At 37.1% G+C, this 13,261-nt stretch overlaps 1 protein-coding gene across 2 annotated transcripts in view; it reads left to right on the forward strand.

Annotated features, from left to right (window-relative positions):
- Positions 1-254: 254 nt before the first annotated feature.
- Positions 255-13,261, forward strand: part of LOC128867727 (hybrid signal transduction histidine kinase L) — a 140,033-nt gene continuing 127,026 nt past the window's right edge. Inside the window, exon 1 of one of the 2 annotated variants that reach the window (XM_054109181.1) lies at positions 255-567. The gene's annotated coding sequence lies outside the window, so the exon portion shown is untranslated. The remainder of the gene's footprint in view (positions 568-13,261) is intronic. The other variant, XM_054109180.1, reaches the window with a different exon arrangement.

Below are 13,261 nucleotides of genomic sequence, written 5' to 3' on the forward strand. Positions count from 1 at the left end.
CTGCAGTAACCACGCGTTGCATCTCATGAGAACCAACCAGTCAATTGTGTTAGCACACACATACGCAAAAACACAAGCGCACACAGCCTACACAAACACATAGACGGGGCACTACTCAAATATTCACCGGCCATTCGGCAAACGACTGTTGCTAACACAAAAGCAAAGTATTGCCAGCACTCAAGCGCTCAAGCGGGATACCAATGAGTTCAGCTATGTGTAAAAGATGCTGTGTGTTATCAGTGAACGTGCAACTGTCAACGGCGTTAGATGTCAGCAACGGAAGCTGGGAAAGTGCAAAAGTGACAAAAAAAAATAAAATACAATTTAATTGTGATGCATCAGAGAAACTCATTGATTTTCAGAAGCCAATTACCGATTGAAACAATATAAAAAGAAAAAAGGATATATTTACTTAAGTATAAAATTACTTAAGAGAAAGCTCGTAGGATTGTGTGTACACGTTTATGCAATAAAAGATTTAAAGAAGAAGTAGTGGTCACTGCTCCATTGAAATTTGTTTGTGCAGATAAGTCTGTGAGTAATAAAGCTGTGAATAATAAAGTTGTGAGTGAAAATTTAAAATATGTAAAAATATTGACCGTGGAGCGATATAAAAATAAAAAACAAAAATATGTTAAGTGCTACAATGTTTGTCGCGGTGTGTCTGCTATGCTTGCGGCAAGCAGGGGAAATTAATTTTCCCAGCGAAGTCCAATAATAACAAGAATCAGCATAGAATGTGTTTACCTCGAACAACAAAGTAAAGAAAAAAAGAAAAGAATACATATTTTCTACGTAATTGCCTTCCAACGTTTCTCTACAATTGTTGACATTCAACGTCACTTTCTGTTGTGGGCCGCTTTTTCCTTATTATTTTATTTTAAAAAATTCGTCCACAAATTTTCATATATACTATATTAGTAGTGGGCTATAGCAGCTGATATCAATATAATGAAAAAGTCAATGTGATTGCAAAAGCTGGCAAGTTGGATATGCGGCTGTGGGCTCAATATGAAACATTTGCATGTTTCTCATACGCCCCGTCGCGCGCGACTCGTTCTTAAATGTATTGTGGTATCATGCAAATATTATTAATGGGCATGATTTTGAAATGTAAATAAATTACGGCATGTGGGTGATGTTAGAGATTTAAATGGTCTGGAGAAAAGTGTAAATGCAAATAAATAAAGCCAAGTATGGTAGAGAGGTGCAGGGATTTTTTTTGCTATATAGACTGTAGCTGAATTTTTGTAACTAAGCTTGGTAAAAATGGATAATTTAATTTAACACTTGACAAGTGAGCGAGAAGGGAAGCAAATCCTGTTTCTTACTTCGTGATTTAAATTAAAAATGTCATTTTTAATTAATATAGAAATTTACCGTAAAAAGCTTTTGTACACCAAGTTATACTTAGGATAACTTAAAATTTATACAAAATTTACCGTTTTACTAAGAGAGACAATAAAAAAATAGTTATTAAAAGTATATGGAAGTATTCATTTACACAATCTCAAGCCTCTTGCTGTACTAAAAGTGTATCAGCTCCCTTCTTTTTTATTAATACGTTTATGTGTTTAAAGGGAAGCACCTGCTCAATCACGTATATGTGCCACAAATTAATATATCCCCGAAAAACTTCAAAACCACGATTTACAGATTCTGTATAGTGATGCTGTATACTCAGTTTTACATTTTCGTATTGATTTAATTTTTTAAAGGACTTTACATTTTCAGGGAATTAAATTTAATAAAAAAAAAATTTAATAAAAACTGGATTTCAATACCTACACTAATTCTAATGAAATGAATATGAAATGAAAATCTAGAACAAAAGGGGATATATCCATATTTAAAAAATGTTTGCTTTACTTTTCAACACGACAAATATATAAATAGTAGTCTATGTATTCTTAAATATTCTTCGAATTTCCTAATGAATTATTTTTGAAAGAAACATATTTTAAAGATACATACATATATATAGTAATACATTCCTCATGTTCGTGTTTAAAATAAAAAACCAAAAATAAATAATTGGCGCGTACACTTGGTGTGCGTCTTGATGTTGTTCCACAAAATGGAGGGACCTACAGTTTCAAGCCGACTCCGAACGGCAGATATTTTTATGAGGAGCTTTTTCATGGCAGAAATACACTCGGAGGTTTTCCATTGCCTGCCGAGTGGCGACCGCTATTACAAAAATGTTTTTCTTAATTTTGCTTTCACCGAGATTCGAACCAACGATCTCTCTGTGAATTCCGAATGGTAATCACGCACCAACCCATTCGGCTACGGCGGCCGTGCTTGCTGTTTTGTAAATTCATAAAAAAATGTCCTGAATTGTCATCATATGAGATAAAGTATACGCAGTGGACACCTCTGTACACTTTTAAACTATGAAGTACTTCTAACATTAAATTTATGAGAAAATGAAAAACTGAGCTCGCAGTTTTACTACACAGAATCGTTTGCCGTTTTAGCGGAGCGCAATAACTGGTTTCGAAGAACGGTGGTTATGACTATGCACCATAAATGCCAGATTTTACTATGTCAGATTTCTCCTTGTGGAGGTAATTAAAGACTAGTGCTCCTGCCAAGAAGCTGGATACACTTTCACAACATACGCGAGAAAATTACCGAAACTCTTCCACAAGTTATGGGACATAGAACGGAGAAAAGGCGCGTTTATGTGTACTTCTGGCGGCGGACACGTATAAGATATTATTTTTGAAATAAAAAAATATATAAATCTTCTATTTATTTTTATTTTTTTAACAAAACTTCGGGTACCAAAAAAAATTACTCTGTACTTACGTAGACTGTTAAGTTGAACCACCTCACATTACTGTGCTGAAAGAGTATTTTTATTTTTTTAACAAAACTTCGGGCACCAAAAAAATTACCCTGTACTTACGTAGACTATTAAGCTGAACCACCTCACATTACTGTGCTGAACGAGTCTCCGCCCTGACGAAGATTTATTACCCCCATGCATTACTTCCATTATCTGCTGCCGCAGTTGCAATATCATTAACTCCCGCATTGCAAGCTGCTAATCTGTTATGGACGTTAAATTGCAAATGTTTACGTGATGCCATCGCATCAATAAGGTGTAAAAAAATATAGTTGAAAAGTGATTATTTTATAACAATACGAGAATGCAGATATACATTCTGATCTTGAATAATATTATCAGTGAATACGAAGACGTGAATGTAGCTGAAGGATATGCATCCTGTGATTGTCATCACGTTCGTAGTGCAATTAAGTTAGTCGAAATTTGTTATGGAGTGCAAGGTCACATTAACTAATCAATATAGAGTTTTTGTACGGGCAAGCTAGCTCACGGCCTCAAACTTGTAATTTTACAGCTTCTTGAGGGAAATTAAATTATTATTAAATTAACTATTAAACTGTATATTGAATTATGTTAATTTCATTCTCGAAGTAAAACGAAGAAATGCTAAAAATTGTTTACTTCATCTAATACAAATATCCTCAGCAATCATGTGAACGAATTTTCTTTCTAACGGTGACTCAGCCAAATCTGCTTTAGTCGTTGAAGCTTTGTTGGGTATTCCCCAGGGAATACATTGCTGATAACGACTATTTCATTTTTATACCAGCGCACTTGTGGTTAATACCCTAGGATTATCAGTTTTTCCAAATAATGGTTGTTTGTAACAGCATAAAAGAATCGACATAGATATAAACATGGGTATGCCAAAATGCTCCCAATCCTGAGAGGTGTCAATCTAGCCATGTGTGCCCGTCCGTCCGTTCGACTATGGTTGCTACGCTTACCCCGCATGATGTACATTCTGTCAAAAAAATATCGGGAGTTGTTCATTTAAAAAGCGCGCGTTATACATTTGTCTAAATTTTATTTGCTGAAATGTTGATACAACTGCCCTCTATAGTGTCGCAGAGTTTGAGCGTGATCTGTCAATTAGCTTGATTTTGGCCTTTAATTATATCAGTCAACCGCAGGTGTGCTCTGCGGTTTTCACAAATAGATAAAAAATATATATTAAATTTTGTGTTTTGAACGCTCAACTCATCATAACAGGTGATGAGACGTGGGTATAGGAGTCTGACATGCAAACCAGTCAACAGGTGGATGAATGGCGCTATCCACATGAGCCGAAACCCAAAAAATCACATCAAAGTCGGTCAATAGTGAAAGTCGTGCTACTCGTTTTCTTTGATTATCATGGTGTTGTGCACTTGAAATTCATTCTAAACGATTCTACGGTAAATAAAGAATATTATTTGGAAATTTGCGACGTTTGAGAGAGAATGTGTGTAGGAAATGGCCCAATTTGTGGAAAGAAAACTCATGGATCTTGCACCATGATTGCGCACCAATTATTGATCAAAAATTCGACAAATATCATAGAAACATCACCGCATTCAGCGGATTTAGCCCCTGTAACTTTTTCCTTTTCCCAAAACTCAAGTTGCCACTCCGCGGGCGCCGCTTTGAGTCCATAGAGGTCATTAAGGAAAATTCGCTGAAAGAGCTGAAGAAAATCTCTTCAAACGCGTTTTAAAGGTGCTTTGATGACTGGACTAATCGTTGGCATACGTGTACTGCTTCGTATGCAGCGGAGTTTGAAGGCAACAAAATAAATTTTGATCATTAAACAATTATTTTGCGTTTTATTGAACAATACAGAATGTATTTCAATAAAACGTGGAACACATATTATCCTTAATCCAAAGTAGTGTAGTATTCTTGTAATGGTAATTCCAATAAAGTAAGCAACGTGATATCTCTCTCATAAAAGAACCAAAATTACTCAAATTTGGTACAAATGACGAAACCGGAAACCAGGAAAAAAGGCAATCAGCCAGTCAAATTGGATTTTACTAAAATCTGCATGGGCATATAAAGTTCCGAGCTTAGACTTCCGTGCTTGTTATTAATGCCATTTGCATCGCACGATATGTTGGACTGCCTAAAGTGACAAGATGATTTTGAATCGCTTGAATGGTGGTGTTCGTCTCATAATTTAAAATTAAAAATAAATATATGTTATGTGGTATCTTGTACCAAAAAAAAATGCTAGATTGGGGTTTAGAAATTTGTTTAAAATTTCGGACAAATTTGTTTAACTGTAATTTATATTAACTATCGAGCATAAATTTTATTCATACAATACTTAGTTACTCTAGTTAAGTTAGTAAGCAACATTTTATGTAGACTTATGGCAAATATAATATTATGAGGCGGAAGCCCTCGTAGAAGAAGTGTCGCTGCTGATATTATTTTTGTGTTCGGTGTTTGGTGATTTGAAGATGTATGTGAGAGGTCTCGATTGCAGTAGTCGGCATTCGTTTGAAGCGTAAATACCCTTTTTTATCTAACGTCAAAAATGTCTAGGTTTGTACCGAAAAAACAGTATACGTGGGAAGTCATGCTTCATTATTATCTTTTAACTCCGCTCCATAAAATAGAACATGTAAAGAGGGATTTCGACGCTTACAAAGTGGCAATTTGACGTGAGTGATTCCAATATACTCAACTACAACAATTATTGGATGAAGACACATGTCGAACCCTTGATAATATATCTAAAGAGTTGAATGTTGACAAATCAACCGCCGGTAAACGTTTGCACCCGATGGTAATGGTCCAGAAAGCAGGTAACTGGGTGCCACATCTATTGAAGGAAAGGGATATCAAGAGACGTTAGATGACGTGATCTCACACGTCACGTTTACCTGCTTAAGTGGCAGAAACGAAAAAGTTCTCTACATCGCATCTTCACTGGCGATGAAAAATGGATCTCTTATGATAACCCTATACCTCGAAAAAGTTTGAGCCACCCAGTTGCAACAGGTCTATCGACAGGGAGAAAAATATTCATGCTTCAAAGGTTATGTTGTGCATGGGGTCAGCAGGATGTTATCTATTACGAACTCCTTAAATCATCTGAAACCATCATTGGCGATTGCTACCGAATGCAGCTAATGCGTCTTTTAATCGAGCTCTCAAAGAAATGCGGCCGGAAAGGGCCGGTAGACATGTCAAACTGATTTTGCTGCATGACAACGCTAGGCCACACGTTGCTAAATTGGTCCATAAATATTTAGAGTGACTAAATGGGAAACAATTGTCCCACCCACGGTACTCCCCACACATTGCATCTTAGGATAACCATCAGTTCCGATCAATGCAGTCAGACTTTATTGGACTTGGATTAAGTCAAGGGAACTCGAGTTTTTGAAGAAAGAAGCCATTTAAAGTAATATTCCTTAGTGGTGATCCCTTTTATATAGTCATCATTCAGAGGCTTGAAAGAGTACAAAAGTGTTTAGAAGGTTTACAATCTATCTAACCTACATTATTATTATTATTATTAGAAGGCCATTACGCACTGCGACCAGAGCTGATCTATTGTGAAAGGCCTATTTTTGTAACCCTAGAGTTTTAGGCTTTTTAAAAATTTTAGCACAATTTTGGGGTTGTTGTTCCAAAGATTGCATGGAGATACTACGATACCACCAAGGTGATGAAGTCTTTGTCTGCCCAACGCAGGACATTCACAAAGCACATGTTCTGAGCTTTCTATGTCCGTTTCGCAAAAGCGGCAGACATTGATCTCGGATAGACCAGTATTATTTAGATGGTACCTCAGGCTGCAGTGACCTGTAAGATATACTGTTAAAAGACGCAGATCTACTCTGTTTAGTGAGAGAAGTTTGTCAGATATTCCTTTGTTGGGACTTAGGAATAGTTTGGCTTGACGCTGACCGGCACAGTTTAGCCAGTGTGCGGCAAGTTTTCTTTCTTCCCATTTCCTAAGGAATTCATTAATGTGGCCTTTTGTCAGTCCACAGAAAGGCTCAGGGCCAGTAAGTTGCATATTTGCTCCTTGTTTTGCAAGGTCATGAGCCATTTCATTTCCCTCATGTCCTTCATGTCCCGGAATCCAGCATAGTGTTACTATGTTGAGGTTTACTAACGTGTTTAGAAGGTTTAGGCAATCATTTACCAATTTAGAGGTGATAGTTGTTGATAGAAGGGCTTTTAGAGCCGCTTTGCTATCTGAAAGTATGTAGATGTGAGTACCTCTCATTTTCCTGCTAAGGCATTCTCTCACACATATTTCAATGGCATGTATTTCTGCCTGGAATATTATTGGGTAGAATCCCATCGGAATCGATTTTTTGAATTTAGGCCCATTGATTCCTGCCCCTGTTCTACCATTTTCCAATTTGGACCCATCAGTAAACCATAGCTGGGAGTCAGGTTTGAAAGTGATAGAGTGAGTTCTCCAGTCTGTTCGTTCATTAATTATAACTTGGAAGTTTCTGAAGAGTATTGGTTTGGGTGATAGTATATCTTCCCTATGAAGAATGGGACTATGTAGGAAGTCTTCCAAGATCTTTAAATGTCCTTTCATATCCCCACTTTTAAGTTCAGATATACCTTTTAATCTTAAGGCACTCGAGCGAGCTTCCCTTTCAATTAGAATTGGAAGCGGTGGTATGTTCAGGAGCATACCCAATGCATCCGTGGGACATGTTTTCATAGCCCCTGTAATACGAGGAGTGCCCTGGTGTTGCAATCTGGCAACTGACAGCTGTTTCGCAAAGTTTGACATTTTTTGGCTTTTACGTACTCAGAACGTTTTGAAATACCAGCGCTATTTGTGTTGTTTACAGTAACTTAAAAGATTCATCTCGGTCCAAAAATGGAATTAAATCGTGAACATTTTCGTGCGATTATTTTTTGCAACTTTCGACGTAGATTAACTCAGCAACATTGCATGGATAAACTTAATTCATTTTTTGGCGATGAAGCTCCATCAAGGACCAGTGTTTATCGATGGTATGGTGAATTCAATCGTGGTCGTAGTTCACTCCAAGACGAATTTCGTGAAGGTCATCCAAAATCAGTTGTTGTTCCGAAAACCATTGACGCTGTGCGCGAACTGATATTGCAAGATCGTCATGTGGCCTATCGTTAGATTGAGAGGCATTAGTGGGACCAGCATACATTCAATATTGCATAAACATTTGACTGTCAAAAAAATTTCTTCGCGTTGGATCCCACACAATTTGTCAATCACTCAAAAAAAGGCTCGTGTCGATTGGTGGAAGGAAATGCTCAAAAAATACGATCGCGGGGCTTCGAAATACGTCTATGACATCGTGACAGGTCGTGGATTTACGCGTATGAGCCCGAAAGTAAACAGCAGTCGACTGTATGGGTGTTTCAAGATGAGCCAAATCCAACAAAAGTTGTTCGCGAACGAAGCACTTCCAAGCAAATGGTCGCCTGTTTTTTCGGAAAAACTGGACATGTCGCAACCGTACCACTAGAACAGCGCAGAACAATAAATTCTGAGTGGTACACAACCATTTGCTTGCCAGTTGTCTTCCAAGAAATTAGAAAAACCAATCGCCAAAGACGGATCACTCTTCACCAGGACAATGCGAGCTCTCACACATCGGATCAAACAACTGCATTTTTGGGCACCCAAAACATCGAATTAATGGGTCATCCGCCGTATAGTTCTGACTTGGCACCGAACGACTTCTTTTTATTCCCGTACGTAAAAAACAAACTGAGAGGTCAACGTTTTTCGACACCTCGAGCAAAGCGGTTGCGGCATTCAGAATGCATGTTTTGGAGGTACCTCATTCAGAGAGGCAAAAGTGCTTCGACAATTGGTTCAAACGCATGCAAAAGTGTATAGATCTTCATGGAGAATATTTTGAAAAACTTTAAAGTGATTTTCGATGATTAAAATTTGTTTTTGTTATCTAATCCCGACATATAAAAGGCACCCCTCGTACCAACACATATCAGGCGATGCAGTTTGGTTAATAGTTTACTGCTTTTCTTTGGTTGACCTTGGGCCACCATGCTAAGGATGCATACCTCACATAATACCACGTATTATTTAATTGGGTAAATAATTCATAACTTTGGCTAAGAAAGGCTGGAAACTTATTCCCATACCCAATAAAAGAAATAATTAAAGTCCGAAAGTATTCAAAAATACAATACAAAATTTCTCTCGATCATCAGCCAACCCCTGGAGTTTTTTGGTAAGCTCCACGTAGTACCAGAAAAACTACCAGAAAAACTTAAAAATAGCGCTGGTATTTCAAAACGTTCTGAGTACGTAAAAGCCACAAAATGTCAAACTTTGCGGAACAGCTGTCAGTTGCCAGATTGCAACACCAGGGCTGCCAAATCCCGACATATACAAGGCACCACTCGTATTTCTTTTAAAGTTTAAGACACTGTCGTCCCTTATGGTGAAATATTTGGATCCTTTCCGAAGGATCATTGAAATCTTCCTTTTGGAAGAAATATCCAAGTGATAGGCTTTTAAATATTCAAAGGACTTAAGTAGTCTTTTGGAAGACGTTGTTCAACTTTCCCGGGTTGTTTTGATGTATTACATAACAATTCTCCCATTTCAAAGCAAATTTTTAATTCAAAATTAAATATGAATTTTTTTGTTGGCTGACAATCAGTTGTTTAGGATATAACTGCGAAGCTCATTGAAATTGCGTGAATTTCCCCCACCTCGAACTATTCTGTGCGATTTGCAATTTCGATTTTGGAATGAAACGTCCGTATATCTCTAATTTTGTATTATCTGATGATGTTTCATAGCCCGGCTCCAACACAGAACTGATCCGTGCGTTATGCAGACTGCGACTCTTGTGGCGGTTCGGCAAGGAAAGTGCAATCATTATGTTGATTTTTATTATAAGAATAAATTAGATATTATTGGTTTCTGAGGCGTATACAGGTATTACAACGTAATTGATTAGAGCGGAAAAGGGGTTTAAGTAGGGTAAAGTTGAAAACTAAGTTTCTATTCATACTAGGTGTTTATTTAAGAGAAGAAGAACTTTTTTGTTGGAAGTTCATTGTATACCATTTAAGTTGAAATATGATTTTACCTCTGCCTCTATGAATTCCAGTCTAGGAGTACAATTTTAACGACTTTTTCGAATAAATCTGGTATTTTTTCTGCTATAACCCAATCATTGTTGACTTCTATGCCATCATTTGTTGAAAGTTTGTTAGAGTAAATCAAATACTAAACATAGAAAACAAAGAAAATGATCGAGTCACATGATCTAACGGTATGCTGAAAAGAACAAAGGCGTAATAACTTGAACTTTGCTTTTAACCAATATATGGATTTACATGCGGTATGGGCTGTAGCGCCATCCTCTAGAAACCACAATCCATCTGCATCAATGAATTCTGTGTGAAACATAAAATTATTGATAATGGCTTAACAGCTTATTCTATTGATCAAGAAAAATAAATTTCGTATAAAATGTATTAAAAATACTACGAATTGCTTGCTGAAACTGCCACTTGTTTCCATCATAGTTTATGCATAATTCTCTAGACGTTTGACGAATGGCTGACTCATTTTCAAAATAAATTTTTTAAAATTTCAAGACGTTGTTAACGAGTAGGTCTTTTTATGATGAAATGATAGATTATAATGAATAAAAATGCCAACCAATTAGTGGCAGCTGGCAACTGGTTTAAGAATTAGTTCTATGGGAAAAAAAACTTTCCTTTATTTGCTCATACTTATAGTAATTTTTATTTTTGCTTATGGAACATCTTACATACCATAGTACTCGTTTCAACACTTATACTCGTATACCATATACAATTTTAAAAGATGTAGAAGCATTTTAGGTTATTCGTCGAGTTCCACCAAAAAGCTCATTAAGCTAATTAGATTTGAGGCTGCTGTCAGATGAGCCAAGATAGGAAAATATTATATTTTCTTTAAAAAAAATTTTTTTAAGACATAAATCTTTGATATTTGTAGAACTCATCTTTTGTCACTTTGCTTTAATCAACACTCACAAACTACTACAAAATGTTCAAAAGCAATAAAAAGAGGAATGAAAAAATTATGTAAAAGCCAAGCACTGCAGCTGTACAATACGCCACAACTGAAATGATAAACTAAAACAATAACAAAGAGAAATGAATGCATAAAAGGAGACTTAAAATGAAATTAAACTTGAGCATCCTGACAGTGGCGACAATGTTGGATGTTGTTGCTGTTGTTTTTGTTTATATATATGTGAACTTAATTGTGTGTTTGCTTTTATTATTATTTCTGTGTTCCGTTCAGTTGTTTGTTTGCCGTCTTTTTTACTGCTGCTATTCTTAGCAAAGACGCGCACAAGCCGGATACAAAATTTTTGAAATAATTTGGGAATTTTTGTAGTAGAAACAATAACAATAAGAACAACAGCAGTGGATACAAAATGCAATAACTATAGTTTCGCAATTACTTTGAGCTTTGACAAGCAGCGACAGGGAAGCAACAAAACGAAAATACAATCATACGGATCAGGAGGGCATATACATTCGATCAAAAAAGTACCGAGGATTCAATAAAACGCAAAATAATTGTTTAATGAACAAAATTTATTTTGTTGCCTTCAAAATAGGCTGCATACGAAGCAGTACACACATGCCAACGATTAGTCCAGTCATCAAAGCACCTTTAAAACGCGTTTGAAGAGATCTGCTTGAGCTCCTTCAGCGAATTCTTCTTAATGACCTCTACGGACTCAAAGCGGCTTCCGCGGAGTAGCAAATTTAAGTTGTGAGAAAAGGAAAGGAAAGGAAGTCACAGGGGCTAAATCCGGTGCATGCGGTGATGTTTCGATGATGTTTGTCGAATTTTTTTTCCACAAATTGGGACGTTTCCTACGCACATTCTCTCTCAAACGGCGCAAAACTTCCAAATAATATATTTTATTTACCGTGGAATCATTTAGAATGAATTCCAAGTACAAAATACCATGATAATCAAAGAAAACGAGTAGCATGACTTTCACTTTTGACCGACTTTGACGTATTTTTTGGATTTCGGCTCATGTGGATAGTGCCATTCAGACGCCTGTTGACTGGTTTGCATATTATGATGCGTTGCATAAACGTTGGGACCGAATTTTCTTAAAGAAATTCAACTCTCTTGGAACGAGTTGTACCGTGGTACATGTGCACATTTTTAATTTCTTCTAATTTCCGTCCTCCTTATGTTCATACAGACAAACGAAACACAGGTATGTCTTTTATATACAAATTAAACACAAGCGAGTGCACACGGCGCAGTGCCAGACCACTGTTCACCACAAGCAAGCCTACCAGAACTCAGCTATGGTCACATAACAGAGTCAATAATAAAGCCACGCGTCTAATGCCCAATTCATAGTGTAAAATGTTGCGAATTGATTCGTGAGATACGCTAAGGTCACAAGCTACCTCTCTCAAACTTAAATGATGGTTTCCCAACACCATTTTTTTGACTTTGTCGACGTTTTCATCCGTTGAAGACGTTGATGGGCGACCAGATCCGGGCCAATCTTCCACGACTTGTCGGTCCTTATACCACTCGTAGACCCGTGTTTTTCATCAAACATACTCGTTTTCTGCAGCATGTTCATCGATTCGGCACACGAAATCCCGTTCAAAGCACACAATTTAAAATAAATTCTTTGTCGAATCAAGCTAATTCACAGATCACGCTCAAACTCTGCGACACTATAGAGGACTGTTGTGCCAACATTCCAGCAAAAAAAGAATGTAGACATAAATATGTGTAACACGCGCTTTTTAAATGAACAATTCTCGATACTTTTTTGACAGAATGTACACATATATACATACACATGGCACACCAATAAGCCCAATCTGACAGCACACGCACACATGAATGGCAGTACAGGTGCTATGGGCGAAGAAAAGCATTAGATAGAATAGGCGAAAGGCTCGAAAAATGCTGTGAATGAGCTCTTAATGCTTTCCATTGAAATATAGTAAGAACAATTGACAGAATACTTTTTCTAGAGCATTTCTTTCCATTTTCCCTTTTCTCCTGTCTCCTTTCATTCCCCCCTATGCACCGAATGATGATGACAAAAATCCATTAAAGTTGCTAAATAACGAACAGTGAGCAATCTCAATAACTACATACAGCATTGAGTGGAGCTAGACTAGTTAGCGAGTGTTTCGATGTTGTTGAGCAGGAAACAATGAACGCAAATTACAGACGGAAAGTGGAGGATAAAAAGCAAAAGCAAAGCAGCCTGAATGCGCAGGCACGATTGCTGTTAATAGTTGGCCAAATAGGCGATCAGTGGTAGAAGAGTAAGCGAATGAGGAGGAGACGACCGAGAAAATAGTAGGGCAGTAGACAGCTGCACGAGCATTCACGAGGCAAAAGCAAGAGCT

The sequence above is a fragment of the Anastrepha ludens genome, chromosome 6 (assembly GCF_028408465.1).
Source record: "Anastrepha ludens isolate Willacy chromosome 6, idAnaLude1.1, whole genome shotgun sequence".
NCBI lineage: Eukaryota > Metazoa > Arthropoda > Insecta > Diptera > Tephritidae > Anastrepha > Anastrepha ludens.